This window comes from Mustela nigripes, unplaced genomic scaffold (genome assembly GCF_022355385.1).
Source record: "Mustela nigripes isolate SB6536 unplaced genomic scaffold, MUSNIG.SB6536 HiC_scaffold_148, whole genome shotgun sequence".
NCBI lineage: Eukaryota > Metazoa > Chordata > Mammalia > Carnivora > Mustelidae > Mustela > Mustela nigripes.
The window spans coordinates 4051937-4075234 of record NW_026739562.1 but is presented as its reverse complement, the minus strand read 5'-3'; the positions used below and the strand labels follow the sequence as shown (position 1 = coordinate 4075234).

Below are 23298 nucleotides of genomic sequence, written 5' to 3'. Positions count from 1 at the left end.
AAGGAAATGCAACTATCGATGGCGTTTGAATTTGCAATTTCAGATGGTTTATTCAGCTTTTTCTAGAATGTTCTAGATGGTCTAGACCACTCTCCTAAAAGAGAGAGGGATGTTCAACCTCTGCCTTTGGCTAGATATGAAGAGGTTTGATTATAGTCATCAAACCTTTTAAGATAAACAGACAAATAAATGGCAACTGATTCTTTTTGGGGAAGGTTCAGTAAGGCTCTCCTATATAATTTTCCTACCATGATATCCTAAATATAACCCCTAGAAATTCAGTCATTTAGGGCTGAGAAATCAGTGTTTACCCTAGTGAAATTAGGCTTCTGTGTTGTTTTTATTAGTAACCATCATTTCATTAATGTTATTGTTGGCAAATTATTTAATATCTTTAAATCTCAACTTTCTTATTTCCAAAATGGGCATCATAATAGCAACTGTGGAGAACTTATATAAAAATTAAGCCAGAGAGCTCAAGTATCTAGCATGTGTCTAGTATAGAGTGATTGATTACCAGCCCTCACCATCAACAAAGGAAAGCCATTAATGTTTTCATTCCTGGAAATGAATGCAGTGTTTACCAGGACAGTAATGAAATATTTTAATGCACTCTAGGTTTTCTATTCTTAAAATGATTCTACTAAATGAATAAGTTATAATGAAGATAGGTTATTCACATCTGAAGGAGCTGCTGAGAATCTGCCCAGAGAAGACCTGTAGGCTACAGAGAGTTTGATAGAGGACTTCCATATTTGCCATATGCTTGTTGTTGGGGCTGCATTCATACACACATTAAGGCAGAGCAATGTGAGTAAATGGAAATGAAAAAAACTGGGCAAAGCATCACTTGGTTGGCTTTAGGGACTTAGTTTAGTGGCTCTTAAGCAAGTGTAGAGTTAGCCCTGGGAGAATTTGAAAAAGGGTGGACATATTTGTGTTGTCCTTTCACATTTTTTGCCTACATGCAGGAATTCTGGAAGTTGTATAGTGCATGAGACATTCACACACACACACACACACACACACACACACACACACACACTGAAGAATTACCCAGCCCCACGAGTCAAAAAGCGCATCCCTGTTGAATATAATATTGTGATGGTGAATGGAAGCAGTATGGATAAATGAGTGTGAACAGGCAACTATATGAGGCTGAGATCAGGGTTCTTTTTTTAAACCACAAATACATGAAAACTTAAAATGAAGAGAGAATGTGCTATAAGGCCATATGTATAAAACATAGGAGTTTTCAGTCTTCTGTGCTTGTTCAGAAGGCTCTGGAATGAGGCAGCCTGGTTTGTATCCAGACCCACTGCCTGTTTCTATGATCCTGATAACAACTTACTCTTTCTGTGCCTTAATTTTCTTTAAAAAAAAAATCATTATTTATATCTTTATAGGATTAATAAGAGAATTAAATACATTAATATATATGAAGTGATTATAATAGTTCCTACCATAAAGTTGAGTGTTCAGTACATGTTTCCCATTGTTGTTATTAGTGAATAAGAGGAGAAAACTATTAATAAAATTTGAGGAACATCTGCAGGATGATATTGCAGACATCAGAATATGGAGGAAAAACCCTGAGAGAAAACAGAGGAAGAGCCTGTGAAAAGTCAAAGATTTAGATATCATCTAACCATGATGCAAGTTTGAAATTCATGTTTTCATTCAGTGTTGGGAATTAAGCAGCATTTAATAATTTATTTTAATTTTTATCTTAATTTTATAAGCTTTAGTTTCATGCAGAGACTGGGCCATACCTGTTTCCAAAAATGACATCATAACTTCTTTCTTGGAGTGCTTTAGGCCTCCATGCTTCTCCCAATTTTTTTTTTTTTTTGAAGATTTTATTTATTTATTTGACAGAGAGAAAGAGATCACAAGTATACAGAAAGGCAGGCAGAGAGAGAGGGGGAAACAGGCTCCCCGCTGAGCAGAGAGCCCGATGCGGGGCTTGATCCCAGGACCCTGACTGAGATCATGATCCTAGCTGAAGGCAGAGTCTTAACCCACTGGCCACCCAGGTGCCTCTCTTCCATTTTCTCTTCCTGTTTTTATTACCTTTTTTCCCCAGCTCCTCTTTACCTTAGTTCCTTTGTTACTATCTCTCTGCGACCCTACTTAATTATAAATGTAACTACTCTCTATTCACTACTGTGCTATGCTTTTTGGTTAGGTTGGTATTTAGTGTGTGTGTGTGTGTGTGTGTGTGTGTGTGTGTAGAATATGGGAAGTGAAAGACAAGGGATGGACTTTTTTGGGAGGGAAGGATTGGAGCAGAACATGACATTTTGATTTTGCTGGATCAGAAACCAATTATTTGATCAGAGGTCTTTCGTTTTATTCTTGTTTCAGCTTTTGAGGTGAAATCAGGAAATTCGTTACCATTCCTTGACCATAATATTTTACTCTCTGCAAAATGGGTGTTAAAAATGACCATATGTTTTTAGGGACACTTTGCCAGAAGTAAAGGGGTATTGGTGTGCCTCTCTGTCATTTAAGGTGCTAGTGATTTCTTACATATAATTCAATTGCAGTATACTAAATGAGACTAAATTCTAGTGATGGTCCAATCATAATCTGAGTTGCCACAGCTGCTATTTAATGGCCTGGCTGGCATAAAAATTCTTATGTAACCCAGATGTCCCTAGACCTCATTATGTGCTGGGTATGAATAAGGTCACGCAGCATTGCTACCAGCGTTTTGATGGCTTACTGTTCAAATCTGCTGGGACTCACGTCTGCTTCTAATGAAGCGCCTGCAGCAACCTAAGGAGCTTTTCTTGGTGTCCACAAAGGTGTTCACCTCTGTTCAAGAAGTTCTCATTCTTCCTTGCTGGGTTAGAGGTGTTTCGTGACCTACTTTTTGCTCTGAGAATCTGCCGCGTCATTGGTGTTCTGGTCCTGCTCCATCAGGACAGTGTTGCTCTAGCCAGGGTTTTGTGTCCTGGGCATGGAGAGATCCGAACCTGCAGTGAAGACAAATAGCACTGCATCTTCTGTCTTTCTCGGAGCCTAGTGGCTCTCTCTTCTCAGTAGAAACAGGAGGGAAGGCCTCCAGAGAGGTCGTTATGAGTAGGAAAGCCTTCACCAAGTGGATGCCACGTGTCTTGATCTCTTCTTTGGTTTTCTAGCTCTTTTCCTTTCTTTTTTTTTTTTTTTTTAAGATTTTATTTATTTATTTGACAGAGAGAGGAGAGATCCCAAGTAGGCAGAGAGGCAGGCAGAGAGAGGGGGAAGCAGGCTCACCGCATAGCAGAGAGCCTGATGTGGGGCTCGATCCCAGGACCCTGAGACCATGACCTGAGCTGAAAGGCAGAGGCTTAACCCACTGAGCCACCCAGTCGCCCCTCTTTTCCTTTCTAGTAAGCAGCTGAACACAAACTTTACATTTGAAGGTTTCTTTCCTTGTCTGCAAAACATTTACGTGAAGGAGAAGTCCTATTTCCCTTTGGTGCCAATCCACGAGTCATGGGGATAAAACATCAACAGTAGCAGTACCAATGGGAGCTGTAGTCATACTACCAAGGAAAAGGATTAGCCTAACAGCCAACAGTCAATTGCTGAGTGTGTCCTTAGTACTCTCATGAGGTTTGTATTCATCATCCCATTCAGTTTGCACAACCCAGCTGGAGGCTTTGTTTCTTACAAGGATCAAAGACTTTCTTTCTCCCCAGCCTGATTTCTGATGAGCTGAAGAGAGAACCTCGGTGTGTGGCTCAGCTAGGCTGGCTTCCTTTGATATCCTGTATGAGTTAGAATGATGTGCAAACCCAGTACTTGGACCAGCTAGCCAGCTTCGGATCTTCCCCTCAGGGATAAGGAGGGAGGGCCATCCTGAGCTTTGCAGGGAGGCGGATCTAAAAGTGAGAGAGGAAGGAGTTCATGGAGCATGCGCCGTGCCTTCTCCCAAGTTCAGTCATTAGATAAGTCCTCTCCTTTCCAAAGTGAAACGTATGAAAGTATAAACAGAGACAAAAGGATTGCTTCCACAGATTTCCTTCCTGAAAGCAGACTGCACACCTCCTTTCCACTGTGGAGATGTGAGGCACGTGGAATCCCTCTTTAGCACTCCACCCTGCCGTAGACCTTTTTATACCCATTTTACAGATAAGGAAACAAAGACCTTGAAAGTGAATCAAGTCTCTGAGGTCATGTAGATTCAAGTGAAGGACTAGGACTTTGAACCCATGTCACTTTGACCCCAGCCAGCATCTGTGCCCTTAACACCTCGTGGAATGCCACAGCATGCATTTGATGAAGGGATTTTGGCTGATTCCCAGACTTGAGGAATTACTCTTCTTGAAATTATCACTAGGTTAAACACACTGTAATTGATAAGCATGTAAACTAAAATGGTGAGGAGTAAATATATTCAGGAAATGAGATGTTAGGGAATTCCCTTGCATATGCTAGAAGCAATAATACTATTGAAAACATGGCCTGTTGCTGTTATGAATGTGTGATGCCGTATTTCCTGAATACAAAATGTGGTCGGATACTCCGCAGGAGCATAAAGTGGGAACGTGGCAGTCTCTTTTGCACAAATTTTGGCAAGTCCTCAATATTTCCCTTCAAGTTCATTGCCTCTAACTGCAAAGTGTAACAACCCATAAGGTATATATAAATTGTGCTGAAACTCTTCTTCGGCGCTTTTATGTTTTTAAATTTAGCGTTGTTACAGGTTGCAAAATTGTGATCGCCCTGGAAACAGTGGTGGTCTCTTCCTGGAAAGAAAAGAGATCTGATGGAGAGGAGCAGGTTGCTGTTGCTTACTCCAACACTGCTGACGTGTATGTGCCCACACAGGTTCACGCACGCACTTTCTCTCACACACATTCACACACACTCATGCACACACTGACACGGATACACACTCACATGCGCACGTGCGCGCACACACACAGATTTCCCTCTTCATTGAGACTCTATACGAGGATCACTCATTCTTCGATGTCACCCAGCTTTGGGCAGGAACCTTCTCTCAATATACTAGGGCAAAACTCATCCATAGCAATATCCAGAGTATATTCTTATCCCTAACCTCAGAGGGAGAGTGCATCTCTGTTGCTGCAAATCCCTATGCCATCCCATTATCCATAGAGATATTCTTGGGCAACTTTTTTTTTTTTTTTTTTTTTTTTTTGCCAACTCTCCCAGATGGCTCCCATAAACAAGAAGAGCAGCATTAATTTTGACATTCAGATTTGGCTAATGGAAAATTATTTGTAAAAAAAAAAACACTGGGAGGGGTGCCTGGGTGGTGTGGTTGGTTAAGGGTCTTGGTTTTGGCTCAGGTCACGATCTCAGGGTTATGACATTGAGTCCCATGTCAGGCTGTGCACTCCATGAAGTCTGTTAAGGACTCCCCACCACCCCTCTCCGCTGTGTGTGCGTGTGCACTCTCTTTCTCTCTCAAACAAATAAATAAATACCTAAATAACCTCTCTTTCAAAAACACTTGGAGTTTCTTATGGTTTTTCTTGATAAGCTCCAATACCAAAGTTCGATTGCTTGGATCTACTCCGGAGTTACTGCTTTAGGTGACTTGGCAATCACTGTGTCTCTGTCATTTAAAATCATGTCAGAAGAAGTTCTGTTGGGGCAGTCTAAAAAGTATGGCAGTAATGTCAGTACGTTACCATAATGCCATATGCTAGAGGGTTTCCTCTGATAAAATCCTGTGTTACTTTCCTAGGGATGCCATAATAAATAATTAAAAACTGGGTGGCTTAAAAGGACAGAAATATGGTCTTACGGTTTTGAAGGCTAGAAGTCTGAAAATAGGGTGTCCTTGGGGGCTCAGTCTCTCCAAAGACTCCTGGAAGAATCCTTTCTTGATGCTCTCTGGCCCCTGGCATCTCCAGGCAGTCCTTGATTTTCCTTGGCTAGTGGCTGTAGCATCTGCCCCTTTGCCTCCACCCTCACGTGGCCTTTCCTTCCTGGGTGTGTCTTCACATAATCTTAAAAAGACACCAGTCACTGGATTGAGGGCTCACCTGAATCCAGTATCACTTCAGCTTAATTAGTTATATCTGCAAAGACTCATTTCCAGCAAGGTCCTATTCTGAAGTACCAGTGAACATGAATCTTGGGGACCCTATTAAATGCAGGATAAATCCCAAATGCAGGAGATATCAAAGTCTTGCTCAGAACCCTTTGGCTGCCTCCCAATGGTGGTGCCCTACAAAAGAAAGCAGCTAAATTGCCAAACCATACAGATCCCAGTGGAAGATTGATTCTGCAGAACACATGCGAGAATTAAACAGGCTGAACACAGGCATAAGAATGGGGGAGGTAGATCCTTGCAAAACGGAGAAACCACTTGGACAACTGTGTGGCTTCTGTCATATGTGTGAAGCAGACCAAAATGGCTAAAGGCCATTTGCAAGACTTTCTGCGAATAAAAATAGTGTCCTAGGGGTGCCTGGGTGGCTCAGTGGGTTAAAGCCTCTGCCTTCGGCTCAGGTCATGACCCCAGAGTCCTGGGAGTCCCTCAGCAGGGAGCCTGATTCCCACCCCCCCCTGCCTAATTCTCTGCCTACTTGTGATCTCTGTCTGTCAAATAGATAAATAAAATCTTAAAGAAAAAAATGAGTGTTCTAGATGAAACTGTCTCCTGGTGAATTGCACAAGGATGTTGTGGTGCCTACTCTTGTTTTTGTAGCTTTCCCTCCAGATGGTTTTCTCCTCCTTCTATTTTCCTTTAGGTCCAATAGCTATGTAACACCTACTGCCTTCTATGGAACCTATTTACTTACATTTATTTTCCCCTTTTATCCTGCTTGTTAACTAGGTGACCTTGAACAACGTACTTATCAATGGCACTTGCTTCATAGGATTCCTATGACAGTTTAATGAAATGATCAATAAAAAAACATAACACTGCTTAAAAATAGCAAGAACTAAAATACTAGGTTTTTAGAGACCCAAATAACGGTTCATAAACGTATCTATTTGAAAACACATAAAAATGTTTATCCGTGCTTGATGTTCGGCAGAAAGTCAATAAAGATGTGAATATTTCTTTCTTTTCTGGGATATTGCAGGAATGGAAGTAAAGAGAATGTTTATCGTGTATAAGCCTTGGGCTTTGGGGGTCACGAATGGACACTTTTCTGAATATACAAATAAATGAATTTTATAACATTGAAACTGATAGAAAATATCACCAGATTATCATTTATTTCAGTGGCTTTAGACCTAGGGCACCATCCAGTCTCGGTCATCTCATGCCATGCCTGGCACATATTAGGGATTCAATACACATTTGCAGAGTACGTCGTTTTATTAGAATTCCTCGAGGTTCCTATTTATTGCAGATTCTTAGCATCCTGCTCAGACTTCAGTCTGAAACACTTAAGGAGGGGGTGAGGCAAAGAAAAAGGTTCCGTTAAACATATTTTGTTAATTATACTCATACCCCCAAAGTTTCAGAGTTACCAATTTAAGGTTATTTTATTCCCTTTGGAAGATGCTATAGAACAAATGATCATTTCTTTCATCTCTCTTTTTGTTCATTTCTTATGTCTTTAAATCTACAAAATGAATGCTATCATGGCCCAAGGTACTTTTTTTTTTTTTTAAAGCAAATCTCAATTTTTCCTCACTGCAGTACTGTAGCATGCTAATGTTTTTCCTTAAAGTTAGATTCATTCACTTGTGTAGTCCGTGATTACCTATTAATAGTAACTATAGGCTGGATACTTTGCTAAAAGCACAATGATGATGAAGACATGCTTGGTCATCGGCCACATGGAGCTATGGTGTGTATCTGGGGGGCATTCATTAAACAGCTACTTACCCAGGTTAGTATATATGTTTTTTTAAAGATTTCACTTATTTATTTGAGTGAGAGAGAGAAAGAGAGAACACGAGAACTAGGGAAAGGTAGAGGGAGAAGCAGACTCCCCACTGAGCAGGGAGCCTGATGTGGGGCTCGATCTCAGGACCCTGAGATCGTGACCTGAGCCAAAGGCAAATGCTTAAATGACTGAGCCACCCAGGTGCCCAGCTATTATACATTTTATGGCAATAATGTGGAGGGAAAACATGCAAGCTCTGGAATTCACAGATTAGTGACTTGACCTAACTTACAGCAGACATGCAGGTTATGCCTTTCCAAGGATAGGATGATGATTTGGATACCTGAGGAATTTTCAGGAGGAGTTCGTCTTAGGAAGAACAGGAGCAATGTGTTCTAGGTAGAGGATTAGCAAACACAAGGGTCCTGGAACAGGACGGATGTAGGAATATTCAAGAAACTTAAAGAAGGCCAACATGTCCTAGGCAGAGTGATCCAGAAAGGGACGGGTGGGAGGTGTGGATGCTGAAAGGTGGGTGGGTACCAGATGGTGCAGGAGCTTGTGGACCTCCTGATGTGAGGGGTTGAGGATGATGGCTCTTTTCTTACATGATACGCTGAAATCATCCCCAGAACCCTGAGCCAGCTATCTGAAAGCTGAGGTCTAATCATGTCCCCTAATAATCTAACCCTCTCAGTGTCCCAAGTTCTCTTTTTCTTTAAAGGGCCTACCAACTCTGTATATAGATGGGAGATGGGAGCAGATCAAGTTGTTTCAGAGCACCAGGACATATGTCCTCTATCTTGCAAATTCTCTGCAAACAAACTAACTTCAATAATGTCCTCAGGCGGTTTTATGCCCATATCAGTTTTCTTAAGTGTGGGCTTTGGATAGACCTACTTAGAATAGGACAACAACAGGGCAAAGTATTTCCTCATTATCTTGGTAAATGGTGTGTATTGTGCATTCCTAGTACAGTTTCTTCCTTGGAGAGGTTTATCTCATTAACATAACACAGCCCATTATAATTTCTTAAGTATGTTAATTTTTGGGTACAGTCCAAATGAATAAAATATTCATGGCCAGGGTGAGCACAATCAAAGATGTTCATAACATCGTTCAGTGCTAATTGTGGAAGGGTGGAGAAGCAGACACTAATGAGTGGAACCCTACTCATGTGTTGGCCGCCATGTGTCTATCACAGGCCAGCCGTCTTCATCACAGGCAATTACAGACAAGGGTTAGGAGTACCCCTTTTTAAAACGATCCTTTGTGACTGTTGGCTGCTAGCTCTCTTTCTACATTAGGCTGGTGGAAGTCAAACTTGCAGAGTTGGGACATTTTCTCTTTGGTGCATTTTCTTCCTTCCTCTAGAGATACCCCTGAACCCTTGTTTTCCCATTCTCTGATACCAGTGCCCACGTGCTAGCTCTTGTCTATCTTTTCCAAGCATAGTATTGTCCCTGCCCTGTAGCTCCCCCAGACTGAGCTGTTTTGTATCTTGTTCCACATGTTTTTGCTTCTTTCCTAATGAGAGAGCCATGTTGTAAAAGATGGAGCCTTGGGACCAGGACCTGAGGCTTTGAGTGCAAATTTAGACACAAGCTTTTAATTCTTGGAAACTTGAAGTTTCCTTATTTGTGAATTAGATTCCTAATAGTGCACGATAGCATTCTGTAGTACTCGCACTGAGGTAACCGTATTTTGTGAGCTGCAAAGTTCTTTACTTCCCAGAAACCTGGCCAACCTTTTGAGAGCTGAGGTCTAGTTTTCTCTTCTAAATGATTCATCCCTCTTAACTGAGTATATGTGAGTATGGATCAAACCAGTCTTTGCTCATAAGCTGTCTTTCTTAAAATGTAGCCAAAATATCATTGCTTCAGAATCTAGGTCTTAGACTAAATGCAAATTCCCAGTCCTACTAAAGATAAATGTGTGGGTGTGAGGCTTGACGATCTGCATTTTAACAACGCATCTAGTGAGGTTACACGCTAACATTTGGGAACTGCTGCCTTTGGGTTTAGTTTTTCAGGCAGAGTAGCACATGTGTTGGCTAGAATGTGCAGGTTAAGGTGGCTTTTAACATTAAGGAAGTCCTACAATGGGGACCCGGGTCTGGAATTTGTGCTAATTCTGTGATGTGGTTTTAAAGGGGACAAAAGCAGATGATACTGAGACCTCTTTCCATAAGGCGACTTCCTGCTTCAAAGATGATGGTGGGGTCTATGCTTATAGTAAATTATTTCTGCAGAGTTTTGCCATTTTTCAGCTTCTTGGAGGAAAGGAAATAGTCCAGGACCAGAGGGTCAGTTCCTAACACGCCAGGAACTGTGATACACTACGTTATTCTGTCTGTTGCTCTTCCATTGCCAATTTAAGGTTTTTACCTCATGGCCCAAGATAGTTTTTTGAGCCCTTGACATCAGTGTTTTATTTTATCCAGCAGGAAGAAAGAAAGGCAATGCAATTTATACTCCAGTGACGGTTGCTAAAATTGCATACCTCCCCTTATATCACATTGCCCAAAATGTATTCATGTAAATATATGTAGCTGCAAGAGAGGCTGGAAATGTAGACTTTATTACAAGCAGTGCCCTGTCAAGCTAGAAAAGGAGAGGGGGATGTATATTGGAGGACAAACAGCAATCACGGTCACGGGACCCATGATATCACACTCTCTCTCTTACCACAAAGAAAATAGGTCAAATTAAATCCCTGATCAAAAAAGATAATTTCCATGGCATTTGGCTGGACATACATTCATGCATATTCATATTTCCAGAGGCAATATAATCACTCATTGCTCTTTTATTTTCCAGAAGGTATATTTTTTTTCCAGGAAGGTCTATTATTTTCCAGAAGATTATAAATTTGTAAGCCATATCTATTGATAGGCTACCTCTAATGGGCCCTTTAAAATTAATTTTTTCAGATTATAAATATTACTGATCTTAAATATTTCTAATTGTTATAGGTTTATGTCTTAGCTAATTATTTATTTTTCATTAGCAAGAAACAGAGTTACTTAGGATATCCAAAGGAGTCATGGGCTAATTTTGATAACTTACATAGAAATAAGTTAGATAAGGAATCACAATTGCAGGATCTCAGTTTTAGCCCTAGACTTAGGCCCCTGGAGATGGAGATGTGGTGAGAGAATCAGAAGATAATTCAGAATTAAAGGCAGCTCTAGAGATTCCATAATCCTTAGTGATAAAATTCATTGCCACTGGGCCTTTATGTTAATTCATATTATCCCCTGATTTTTGTTTTATGTTATAATATCCGATCATTTACCTTTAGTCGTTTGAATTCTTATAGCATACATTTGTAGGATTTCTTTCTGTGGTTATTTTTTTACTGTTACATATGACTGAATAAATTAGTATTACTGGATCTCCTAGTTCTACTACATTGAGGAAATCCATTTTTCTCTGCTAATTTAGTGTTTCTTTTACAGAGTTTTTTATTTTTGTTTTTCTTTTCTTAATCACTGTGCCACTTTATCCATTCCTAGCCACACAATAGTTTGGTTATGTAGAAGTCGGTATGGTCTGAATTACCTGTGGATAAAGAGACCTTAAATTTAGACTATACTTTTCGAAACTGGCTACACATCAAAATTACCTTTTAAATTAATTGTTAAGTATATTAACTTTGGATGCATAGCAAGATTTGGGAACATGATATGGTTATTGATACTTAAGGCACCACTTAAATCTACTTTCCTTCATTAAGAGACTATTGGTAAGGAACTTCTTCTTGGTCTGTAGGTGTGGCATGGTTTCCATGGTTTAGGATCTTTCTATGATTAGCTATACTTGTTTCTTGTCTCTCACCACTGATAACCAAAATGATTTGTGATTTATCGATGTTCTTCCTAGTTACCCAACCATCTTCCATCCATCTGGCTAACTCAGTACATTCATCAAGGCACAATTCACGCATAACCAACTCTTCCTTAGCAAGATGGTTTTAGTGACCCTTTCTGTTTCCTGGGCTATTTATTCCATGCCTACTTTTAGCATAGTACACCCCGCCCTCTACCATGATTGTTTGCATGCAGGCTTCTCTCAATATGTTCTGGACAACTCGGAGGCAGATCATCTGATCTTTAAGTAGGAATATGTTGGTATGTATATGTTTACTCCTATAACCAAATTATCTGGCCTTAGTGGCTATATTGTCTAAGGTATCAGGCCATAACTCAAATTTTCAATCTGTCTTGACTGGAACTCATTACTTTAACCTAACACCTATCACCACCTCCATTAGAAACAATCAACACTCCTGACCTACCTCCCATTTCTTCATGTGTCATTCATTGCTTCCCTTTCAATATCTACGAAAACAAAGTGAAATAAACAAAATCATGGGCTATAGGAAGGACTAAACAAGAATCTGTTGAATGGATGTGTAAGCACATATTTTTTTCAAACAACCAGGGAAAATCTTACCTTTAAAGTACATGATATACAGTTCTGTAAACACAAGTCTATTTCAGTTCACTCTCAGCCCCCTTAACCTGATATCTTTTGATGCCTTTCAAAGCAAATTTGATGCATTTCTCTGTTGGGTTACAGAACAAGATTTCAAAAAGATACCCGGGAGAAAGGGACTGGGAGAATAAAATAGACATGTCAAACTTTGGACTGTAATTGGAAAGTGATCTACTAAGATTAACCTCATCCCCAAAGAATGGTTAGGAACTTTCCTGGTATATGCTTATCTTGGCCAACAAAGACGTTTTAGATCTTTAGCCACTGCAACTGCCAACTGTAACTGTGGGGGGTAGCAGGGGTGGGAAGGTGTCTAGGAAACAGCCTAGCAAATTTTAAAGGATTTTTTTTCCTGGGGATTTTGTCTAGAATGATAGGGTAATATGACTACAGTAAAGTGCTTCTTGGACATTTTCATTCTGAATTTTGCCAAGCACCTGCATTCAATAAATTCAAAGCAGAAGTTAATTTCTGTCTCTCCTGCAAAGGTATTCTGTATTTTTTTTTATTCTTTTTTTTTATTCTATTCCGTATTTTTTAAAAAAATTTTTGTATGGTGTAAATAACATCTAGTCTCCTATAGCTGAAGTCTTACCATGCTTGTTTTCCACCCTGGCTTCTCTCTCCCTGCCTCACACCCTTTTAAACGATTCCCACATTCTGTTGATTTTCCTGCAAAATAAAACCTCTTTGTTTCAAACATTCCTCTCTAAACCCATTGCCACCGATTTACTTTAAGTGGTCCTCAGTTTCCCATTGCCAGCCTTCTAATCATATTCTCTACCCCTAATTTCTTTTTATTAAGGGATTTTATTTATTTGTGAGAGAAAAAGAGAGCAAGAGAGCAAGTGAGCAAGCACAAGCAGGGGCAGTAGTTGGCAGAGGGAGAAGCGATCAGCAATCTTCCTGCTGAGCAAGTGTGGAACTCGATCCCAGGACTCTGGGATCATAACCTGAGCCGAAGGCAGACACTTAACTGACTGAGCCACCCAGGTGCCCTTCTACCCCTAATATCTCCCCAATCTAGGCTTTCCTCTAACTGCCTTCTGAAGTACCTCCCTAAAGTATTATGACAAATATATTATCCTTCTGCCTTAAAAACATGTTATCTCATTGCCTAAGATATTGTCTAGTTTTCTATAGGGGAAAAAAAAAAAAAAAACCCACAAATGCTTTTATCAGTCAATAAAGACAGTTAGCCCCAGGAGTCTGTTTTGCATATAGTCATAAAGTCTTTATATTCTTGAAGGAAAACAACACGATTAGCCTAATGCTGCTATAAAGTAGTACAATGTGGACATGATACCAACTGAGAATTTGCCGGAAATGAAACAATTCTCTATAGAACTGGATGCTAGCATGTTGGGTGGTTAATTTTAAAGCATGTAGTAGTTCATGAAGCTCTATCATATTGACCATTTTCCTGCTCCACAAAAGGTGGATAAAGGAATAAAGAACCACAGCATTTTGAAATAGTGAGGGGATTTTTATTGCTTTCCTAGAAACTTTGTCAAGATCATGGACAATCTATTCTAAGGTCTTGTGTAGTAGGTGTTCACACCGTGAGTAAGGAGATGGAGAGATCAATAGGACTATGAGGGACAACAGCTTGCTCTAGGCAGGAAAGAAAATGTACACTACAGGGAAGTAAGGAGAAGCTATAGAAATGGTAGAAACTCACGGCGCCTGGGTGGCTCAGTGAGATAAGCATTTGACTCTTGATTTTGGCTTAGGTCCTGATGTCAGGGGTATAGGATCAGCCCAGTGATAGACTCTGTGCTCAGTGGGGAATCTAGTTGAGGTTCACTTTCCCTCTCCCCACTCCACGCCCCTCCCCCCCACCGGCTTGCTTGCTCCTGAATTCTCTACCTCAAACAAATAAATACATAAATAAGGAAAGAAAAAGAAATGCAAGAAACTTCAGACTAGAGAAATACTTACAGCCTGTGGTAGGCACAATAATTACCTACTTGACATAAGGAATGAAACAGATGGTCAAATGGCAAAGGTATCTCTGTGAATATTTTACCAAATTTATTTATTTAAAAAAAAATAAAACATGAATAGGAAAATGATACAAAGTTATAGATTAAACAATAATATTTTACCCATGATAATTTCTTAGTTTTTAATCATTATACCATAGTATATAAGTTCTTTACATGAGGGGTGCCTGGCTCGGTCATTAAGGGTCTGCCTTGGGTTGGGGTCATGATCCCAGGATTCTGGGATTGAGCCCTAAATTGGGCTTTTGCTCAGTGGGAAGCCTGCTGGTGTTCCCTTTCTCGCTGTGTTTCTCTCTGTCAAATAAATAAATAAAATATTTAATTTAAAAAAAAGTTCTTTACATCAGGGAAAGCTGTGTGAATGGGTATATGGGAATGCTCTAAATTGTTTTTGAAGTTCCTCTGTAAGTCTAAAATTATTTCAAAATCAAAGTTGAAAAAGTAAATTTTGGAAAAGCACCCATGACTTCATCCCTCTTTCTTGAATCTCTGAATACCACCTTGAGGTTGCCAGTTTGTTCTGGGTGTGAGGGTCTCCTGTATTTTCCCATTTTCTCTTTTTCCTCTTGGAGTATTTAATTTCAAAGTAATTGGCCGCAAAGTTCAGTGAAGAGTATCTTTTTTGTTGCTGTTGTATATGTTTTATTTTTTTAAAGACTAAGGGAGTATGTCACCATTTCTTGAAAGCTAAATGTAGGCTATTTTGAACACTTCTAAAGAAAATTGTAAAGTCTTCCAAGGCTAAGAGATAGCACCAAATATTAGAGCACAAAAGTTTTAATCAGTTGACTTGGATATGATTATAACTTAAAAAGGTTAGAAAACCATATAAAAGCATCTCTTTTAGTGACTTCTAAAGGCTGATTTAAGAGCTAGTGCTGACCTCTGACAAAGATTTATTGAGCAACAGGGAAATTATCTTCCCTATTAGATGTTTGACTTTTATTTGATTAATATCTTAAGTATCCTACTTTTAATTTTGTTTTATGTTATTTTGCTTATTTCATGACTTGCTCATTTTTTCCATTTTTTTTTCATTTTTTAATGCATGTTAGACTATAAATGTCCCTCTGAATAGCATTTAACTGCATCCCATAGATTTTAATAGGTTTGCTTTAATAATCATTAAGTTTTAAATACTGTCATTATAATTCTGCTTTTATTTCTGCTGTGGCCAATGAGTTATTTATGCATGTATTTCTGAAATTCTGAACATTTTTCTAGTTCATTCTTTCTACTTATAACATAATTGCACTGTGGAGAAAAAAAATCTTTGTAGTCTGTATCATAGACTGGAATTTGAAACTTGTTGAGACTTGTTCTCTGGCCCAGTAGGTCTGCAAATACCATAAATGTAACGTGTTCTTGCAAAGAAAATATTCTACAGTAATTGGGTGTGGCATTCCCTAAAGTCCATTAGAGTAACTTTATCATGTTCTTTACACAATCTGTCAATTACTGAAAAAGGAATGAAAGAAGCTCCCGCTTGACAGCAAATCTATTTCTCCTTCTAGATTTCCAGAATTACATGTATATAATTCATATGTATCCACACATATATGTATACATATGTGTGCATTAGATTCATAGTTTATAATTGTTAATACTTTCTAAACACTCTATACTGATTCTTTTTGTTTCTAGTAATGCTTTTGTTTCAAAATCTGTTGTACTTGGGGCGCCTGGGTGGCTCAGTCATTGAGTGTCTGCCTTTGGCTCGGGTCTTGATCCCAGGGTCTTGGGATCGAGCCCCACACTCCGAGAATCCTGCTTCTTCCTCTCCCATCCCCCCTGCTTGTGTTCCCTCTCTCTGTGTCTCTTTCTGTTAAATAATAAATAAAATCTTAAAAAAAAATCTATCGTACTTAAAAAGCAATGAAAGTAAACAAAAAAAATCTATTTTGTTTGATAATACTGTAAAGATATAAGCTTTTTTATATTGAAATACATAGACATCTGTTTAATTATGATTCCAGGAGATAAATACTAGCATTTTGTATAATATGGGTAGGGATTTTTTTAATCATCTAACAAATCATTCAACAAACATTAAGTGCCTTCTGAACACTTAATATATGTGCAGAATATACACATTTTTTAAAAAGATTTTATTTATTTATTTGACAGAGAGAGATAGAGTAGGCAGGCAGAGAGAAATGGGGGGAGGGTGGGTGGGAAGCAGACTCCCTGCTCAGCCGAGAGCCTGATGCAGGGCTCGATCTCAGGACCCTGAGATCATGACCTGAGCTGAAGGCAGAGGCTTAACCCACTGAGCCACCCAAGTGCCCCCAGAATATTCACATTTTATCACCTCTTCAGAAACTTCTCTTTAAGCATTGTTATTAAATTACAATACCACACAGAGATATTCTTGATAAAGTGTGTCCCCCAACCAGGACAATGAATTAAGAAATGACAAATTTATTGACATGTTTTAGCTATAAGAACTGAGACAAGATGAAGTTCACTGTTCTTTTTTCTTAACATAAACTTGTCATTTTCCTAATTAAGTTTATCAGTGTATATTCTACTATTGTATGAGATAGTAAATAAGCCATGGGAAAAGATTAATATTTATTATTCACTCTATTACTCGAGTGAATGAAGTAGATAAAACTATATTAAAATCAAAGGGAACAGCATACTTCATATTACACTTAAGTGTGTAATTTTTATACAGGAAAATATTTGCTACTTCCTACTGAAATACTACTACACAAATTGAATATATAGCAGTAGAATTTTAAGTGATTCAGAGCACTCAATGTCGCAGTGTCCATCATGAATGTATCACAAGAAACCTGTCTCTTTCATGTGCAGACTATAGCTGTATATTTAAAAATCGCTAGGTGTTTCATTTCAAATAAGGTATGTACATAGTGGAAAAACAGCAAGAGGCTCTAATGGGTAGATAAAGCAAGTGCTAGGACAGACTCAAGTTCAGCAGGCACCAAAAACCTGACCTGTCTCCATCTATCTCACAAACTGTTTTCATTATATTTGTTGGGATCTCTTCCCTATGTCTATTTTCTTGTGTTTTACCTGTGTCTCTTGTAAATGACACAGAATTGGAGTTTTTTCTAGTCTAGTTGTCTTTTCTTGTGATATTGAGTCAATTTACATTTGTTGAAATTTCTTAAATGTTTGAATTTATTTCTAACTTTAAATTCTGTGCCCTCTATTTGTCCTATTTAGTGTGTGTATGTTCTCTCTCTCTTCTATTGTTTCTTTCAACTGATTTATTTTCTTTTGGTTTGATTTTTTTTCAATGGTTGTGGTTCTCGTTTTCATATATATATATATATGGGATTTGACTTTATACGATTTTTTTTTAATGATTACCTTTGGAATTTTAAATTGTACACATATTAATGTGAAGAAATTCAGTATCTCTATTATCTAATCTAAACAATAAAAGACTTTATAATACTTTAATTCTGGCCAACCCCATTATGATACATATTTATGGCTATATATTCTAGTTATATCATTTTTTAGTAAGTCTATAACACTCACATTTTAGTTTTATTTAATTATGTCTTGTTAGTTTTAGTTCAATGCTTGGTTACATTTCTTTATTGAAATCTCAGGTATTCCATATAAAATCATTTTCTTTCCACCTGAAGTTTATAATTAATGAATTAAAAAAGTATTTACTGAGTTTATTTCATCCCAAGAAATGTAGCTGTTATGATTGCAGCATATGAACAACAGTGAAAAATCTTTTTCCATCCTTTTCGAACTTTTTAGTGATTATCTCTTTGTGGCAAAATACGTATGTGTCTAAAAATGTTAATTTTTCTCATGCTTGTTTTCAGAAGATATGTTTGCAGGGTCTACAATCCTAGCTTCACTTTAATTTTCTTTCAGCAAATTGAAAGTATCATTCCATTTTTCTTGGTTGTGAGAAGTTAGCTTTTCTTCTTTCCCTGGGATCTGTTTCTAATCTCTAGAAACTTTTAAAATCTTTTGATTGTCTTTGGTAATCTGCAGTTTCACCATAATGTGTTTATCTGTGTTTTTTTCTGCTTAGAATGTGTTAGAAATTCAGTAGGCTGTTTTTCATTTGTTATGAAAAATTATCAGTCCTTACCTATTCAAGTATATTGGGCTCTTACTCTTTCATATTATAATTTTTTTCTATTCTTTACTAATTATGGAATATACCTTTACATCTTTCATTTGTACTGTTTCTCTCATTTGCTTTGTCAATTTAGCTGTGTGTGTGTGTGTGTGTGTATGTATACACATAGGGTCAGATTTTATTTTAGAAAGTTCTTAATGCTTTTTCAAATATGCATAGTCATTTCATATATAGGTATATATACCCTGGATTCTTTAAAATTTCAGTTTTTCATATTTTTAAAATTTGTATTTAGAAAAAATAAAGTACTTGAAACTTTTTCAATTATGCTTATAAATTTTAAAACTGCTTATTACTTCTACTTTTTCAGTATTTACTTCTTCTTTAACTGTACTAAACCTACTTAATATTTGGTTTCTGATGATTATAATAATTCAGGGCTCCACATATGTAATTTGTCTATTTTTTGATGGCTTGTTTTCAGGATGCTGTTTTTTAGGGGGGTTTTGTGAGCTTGACAGTGGGATTTTATTTCTTAAACTCGATTCATTAAAAATTTGAAGGATTGCATTACAAGTGGGTTCCTCCAAAAACTGTGCTTGCTTCTAGTGTATGCCTGGGGAGTCTGTGCCCAGAACTAGTTTCAATTACATCTGTGGCCTGAGTTTTCAGATCACAGAGGTAATATGATTTTCCATTGTAACAGTACTTGAAAACTGGCTTATGATTATGACTTCTTAGGAAAGACATTGTTACGGACTGCATATTTTTGTCCCCACCCAGAAGTAATTTATTGAAACCTTACCCTCCCAGTAAGATGGTATTAGGAGGTAGGGTCTCTGGAACATACTAAGGTCACAAGGGTGGTTTCTTTCTTCCTCTTCTAAGATCACTAATCCCATTGTGAAGGCCTTGACTCAAAAAGACCGATATTTCTCAGGGTGCCTAGGTGGCTCAGTTAGTTAAGTGTCCTAATCCAAATTTTGGCTCAGGTCATGATCTCAGGGCCCTGGGATTAAGCCCCAGGTCACTGGGCTCTGTGCTCAGCAGGGAGTCTGCTCAAGGATTCCCCTCCCCATGGTCCTGTGCTTTCTAAAATAAGTGAATCTTTAAAAAAAAAAATATATATATATATAATATATAAATATATAAAAATATAAATATAAATATATATATATAATATAAATATAAATATATATATATAAACTTCATTTTTAACCACTAATCATACTGACAAATTTTCATGAAATCACTAGAGAGTGGATTTGGATTTGTTTCTCATCTAAATGTTTCAGATGTAATCCTTACGTTTATGTATGTGTGCAACACATTTCTGTTGCACTTTCACTGTAATTGCAAGACCTGACTTTTGCTACCTGCTTTGGTTTGAATGTTTGTATCTTCTAAAATTCATAGGTCAATAAGTGACTCTTAATCTCACAAAACAAACTGAGGGTTGCTGGGGGGAGGGGGGTTGGGAGAAGAGGGGGTGGGGTTATGGACATTGGGGAGGGTATGTGCTTTGGTGAGTGCTGTGAAGTGTGTAAACCTGGCGATTCACAGACCTGTACCCCTGGGGATAAAAATACATGTTTATAAAAAAATAAAAAATAAAAAAAATAAAATTCATAGGTCAAAATCCTTACTCCCAGAGTGATGGTATTGAGAAGTTTGGATTCTTCTTTAGGAAATGACTGGGTTACTAGGTCTAATCAAAGGAATTAAAGTCTTATAAAATGGGGCCACCAGAGCTCCATAGCCTGTTCCACTGTCCGAGAACACAGCAGAAGTTGGCTGTCTGCAACCCCAGAAAAGGCCTTCAGCAGAACCAAACCATGCCGACACCGTGGTCTTGGACTTCTACTCCCCTCACATCAAAGTCTCTGCTCCCTGAATTCTGGCCCTGTGCTCTCCAGCAGATCCCAGTGCAGTATGCGTCTCTGGTGGAAAAACTCCTTAGTGACAGGTGGCCCACAACATGGAAAGCTTGATTTGGGCAATGATGAGGGAAGCCTTTAGGGATCATCCTCTTGACCCCAGGCTGGTAGAGCTACCATATTTTTGTAGCCCAAGACACCCTCAAGCCTACAGTTCCAACCCATGAAAGCTGTGAAGTCAATGGAGTCTAGCAAAGCACTGTGGATGGGGCAGACCAAAGCCATGGGGGCAGGATCCCTACCACAGTTACTTTTAAAATTTTGAACTTGCTTCAGACCTCTTTCTCCTTTCCTATGGCTCCCTTTTGGAACAGGAATGTCTGTCCTCAGTGTCTGTCCCACCATTATATTTTGGACACATACAATTTATTTGATTCATAGGTTCATAGCTAGAGAGGAATTTGCCTTGGAATGAATCTTACCTTGAGTCTCACACATCTCTGATTTAGATGATATTTAGATAAAACTTGGGACTGAGACTTCGGAGTTGATGATGGAATGAGTTAAGACTTTCAGAGATTGATGGGATGGAATGAATGTGTACTGCATGTGAGAAGGGCATGAACTTTGGGACCCAGGCACGGAATGTCACAGTTCAACTTCAAGTTTTGAGATGCCCGATCCCCAAGTTTACAGTATTAAGCAGTGGGACTTTTGAGACGAGTCTTGGAATGGGCTCAGAGTTCACAAAAGCAAGATCCTATGGAGCTCCCTGTTAGCCCCTCTGTCACATGAAGACACAGCCACAAAGCATGGGCTGTGGAACCAGAGAGCCCCTTCAGCACTATGAGATCATGCTGGTGTGTGGATTTTGACTGTCCAGCCTCCAGAGATGTGAGAAGTACACTTGTTGCTTATAAGTTGCTTAGTCTGTAGTATATTGTTATGGCAGCCCAGACAGCCCAAGATACTCCCCTTGAGGTTGTGGATCTGAGGTTCAAGTTAAATGAAACTGACAGATTCCCTCAAACAAAACCCACCTTCACTGGTTTATTTTTCTTTATTGGCTCTTTCTTTCATTTAGTCTTTTTCCGGTTTCTCTTTCTGCCAGCTATTGATTCACCTTAGTGACTTTTCTATTTTATTGTATTATTCCTATAATTTACCCAGTTCTTGTTAATTTCCTTTTCTGTACTTAAGATTCCTATCCAAGTAAAAAATTTAAGACATGGAAAAATTTCCTTGGTTCACTATAATTTTCAGCATTCCTCAATACCTCCAGTTGAAGAAAAGTTTCTATGTTTCATATTCCCTATAAGTCTGAGAAGGAAAAATCAAAGGAGATCTAGTAGAGCAAGAATTTTTCCCTGTTAATTACTCAATACACAAAACAAATTTGCACTCCAGAGAAAGTGATTCATCTCTCTCAGGTAGCTGAACTACATATATACCGTGCAATTCTCCTTTCTCTCAATTACTGAATTATAATGTGTTGCTCTTAACCTACAAAACAAAGTACTTAGTCTCTTCTATTAAAACAGACCCAACTGAAAATGCTTTCTCTATTCACAATGATCCAATTTTAAATATTTGATTTTTTTTAACTGTCTACCCTAATGCTATGCTTCCTCAGTTGTGAACCACCTCTTGTCTACCTTGCCCCTCAGTTAACATTAAAATTTTCCAATGCACAATGGTCTTACACTACCTTTCGAGGTGAGTGTCACTCGAGACCAATCTTGTGTGTGTGTGTGTGTGTGTGTGTGTGTGTGTGTGTTTCTAAAAGATGGAGCATTGTGGGGTGACTGGTTTTACCTTGCACTTCACAGCTGGAAGAAAGGAAACCCAGCTGGTTTTAAACAGCAAGACTAGGGAGAGAACTAAGTTTCATACTGAGAATAATTAGGAGGAAATAGATCTTATTTAATTATTTCGATAGTGTATCCATATCCCTACAGAGCATTTACTCTGCCATTTGAATCCCCGATCCATTGGTCTTATTCTTATTTCTCCAGGGATATGTATGTAGGCTGGAGACTTGAGACAAGAATAACAAGAAACAATTCCAAAGGAAGTGACCTTGCATCTTAGCAGTTTTTGAGATCGACAAGAAAACTACCAATACAGACCTCAGGGTTTAAGTGTAGTGAAAGGACCTTTGAGCGCTTGTGGTCAGTCTCCAGGGATGCAGCTATTTTCTTTAACTTAATTTTATTCTATACTGTTTATACAAAATGCTGATCTTTTGCCCAAAGTTAAAACCCTTCTGAGGAAAACGAAGGTAATCAATCCTCTTTAACTGCTAACTTCCTGCTAATTACCAGTACCACCACCCGTCACATTGGCTTATGAAATTATATCTCTGAATTTTATTCCTACCACTTACTTACCCTGTGATTGTACTAACAGTAAATGTGAATACAGAGCTCTACAGGAAGGATTGGTAACCATGGTGATGGGAGGGTGCTTTCTGCAATAACTCCACTGTACAAAGTAATTTATGCATGAATGTAAAATCACAGATGTTTTGAACCATATGCAGGCTATATTTAACCACAGTGCAAGTGACAAGTTACTTGGGAGTTACTAATCCAAAGGAGGTGAGACCCAGTCAGATAATAATTCTTTCCTCTCATTGTCTTGGTGGAAACCTTCTAGGTGCAGGCCCCCGGATATAGGGAGTAGTGTCTGAGTCCAGTTTGTGTTAGTGTGACTGTCACTCTGCGTGTGTTTGTGTGTGTAAGACAGTGGTGTATATAGAAGGAAGTGTACGAAAAGGAACACACTGAAGAGATAATGAGGAAAGAGAAACCAAAGTCAACATAGGAGAAAAAAAATTCTTCCTGCTAGTTCTCCTTTCTTACCTTCTCTCTATTTTTAAGAGTCTCGGTTAGATACGAGAAGAATAAATGAAACAAGATGGGATTGGGAGGGAGACAAACCATAAGTGACTCTTAATCTCACAAAACAAACTGGGGGTTGCTGGGGGGAGGGGGTTTGGGAGAAGGGGGTGGG

General features: G+C 38.5%; 1 long non-coding RNA gene across 1 annotated transcript in view; it reads left to right on the top strand.

Moving 5' to 3' along the window:
- The window catches only part of LOC132008439 (uncharacterized), a 488832-nt gene that overhangs the window by 57540 nt on the left and 407994 nt on the right, over nt 1–23298 (top strand). The window lies entirely within an intron of this gene.